Here is a 1733-nt window from a genome sequence, read left to right as displayed (position 1 = left end):
CCAAAGGCACCCAGGCCTTTGTGCCCTTGGCTCTGGCAGCTGCCTCTGCCCCTCAGGCCACCACAAGACACTTTCCTTTGTCTGCCTGCACTCCTGGCCTGCAAGGATCTGCTCTCAGGAGTCCCTGGGGAGGCTTTGTCAGTGCCTGCCCTCAGTGGGGCCCAGCAATGCTTCAAGGGACTGGCAGTTCAGCTTCTGACTTCTTGAGCAGCTTCTTCAATCTTCTCTCAGTACCTCGGGATATTGACTTGTCTCTAAACACACTGTGGGGCTTATTAAAATACAGAAAAACAAATTATTTCCTTTCCTTTAATTATCTTCGTGTTTTCAATTCTTCAACGACTAATTGGAGATGCTATGTAGTTTAGCTAATGAGGAAGATTTTAAAGTGGAAGTCACAAAAATATAATTTTTCTATGACAGGGAATGATTTCTACAGAGCCTTGGGATGCAAGAGGGTCAGGGTGAAAAGGATTTGGACACAAAGTAAAGGGGGCAAAAGAGATTAGTAGCATTTAATCATTCTCCAGTTTAACAGTTATCAAGGGATTCAGTAGCATTTACAATTTAACAGAGACTGAATTATAGTTTCCCAATAACAACACTCACACCACAGTCAATTCACACAGATGTCTCAGACCTTTTTGGGTTTTTTTTTTACCTTTTGTAGATTTTAGAACTAGTTGTGTAGTGAATACATTTTAATGTAACTGTATTATATCCCTTACACTTAACAGAGTATTTACACACATCCAACCCTACTACCCCATTCCATATCAATCCCTCTAAATTCCATTTTTAGTCTTCTTTTCAAGGTAGAATTGTAGAAAAACACCTTAAGGCCTTGACCAGAAGATATCAAACAGACACAGTGACATTCTAGGCAGAAGTCTTTAGGAACTCCCAGGACTGTGTGTGCTGTTTAGAAGATGAAGATGAGGAAGAAGGGGTCCCAAAGAAACCAAACCCAGTTCCTGAAGGGCTGTGTCAGAATGGGGCAGAACCAGGGCTGCATAAACCTGGGATTGGATGGACCTTATTATAAAATCATAGAACCCTTGTCTGGGGGGGCACACATGGGGGAGCCGGGGGGGTCAGGACCCCCAAAACCTCCCAAAGACCACCCAGGACCTCACAAACCTTGTCCTGGTCTCCCTCAGCCCACCCAGCCACTCCCTGAAACCTCCTGCCATTCCATTCCCAGCTCCTCGGGGATCCCACAAAGCCCCTCCCATTCCCTTTAGGACCTTCCAACCCCCCTCCCATCACTCCCAGGACACCTCTAAACCCTTCCCCAACCCCCTCCCAGTCAACACAACCCCCCCCAGCCTCCATCCCGTCCCACCCGGGCTCCCCCAAACTCCCTCCCAGTCACCCCCAGGACTCCCCATAGCCCCCTCAGCCCTCTCAGGACCACACAATCTCCTCCTCAGCCTCTCCATCGCCCCCCAAAGTGCCTCCCAGTGTCCCCAGTGCTCCCCCAGCCCCCTGGCCCCCCTGCCAGTGTCCCCCCATGCTGGGGGGCCCGGGCCGTACCCCAGTGGCGGCTGAGGGGGTGCTCCAGGCTGACGTGCTCCACCTGGCAGGTGTAGGTGACCCCGCGCCGGGGGGGGATTTCCAGCATCACCAGCACCTGGTAGGTCCAGTCCCCGTTGGGGACCACGTCGGTGGCCACCACGTGCTCCGGCAGCTCCTGCCCATCCTGGAACCACCTCACCTGCACCGGGCAGGGT

General features: G+C 51.7%; 1 protein-coding gene across 1 annotated transcript in view; it reads right to left on the bottom strand.

Annotated features, from left to right (window-relative positions):
* The window catches only part of LOC114072295 (class II histocompatibility antigen, B-L beta chain), a gene marked incomplete at its 3' end in the record, with an annotated part of 13458 nt that overhangs the window by 1419 nt on the left and 10306 nt on the right, over positions 1-1733 (bottom strand).

Source organism: Empidonax traillii, unplaced genomic scaffold (assembly GCF_003031625.1).
Source record: "Empidonax traillii isolate 1590-97213 ecotype Southwest subspecies unplaced genomic scaffold, ASM303162v1 scaffold2930:size16949, whole genome shotgun sequence".
NCBI lineage: Eukaryota > Metazoa > Chordata > Aves > Passeriformes > Tyrannidae > Empidonax > Empidonax traillii.
The sequence above is the reverse complement of the archived record's forward strand: the minus strand, read 5'-3'. Positions and strand labels throughout refer to the sequence as shown.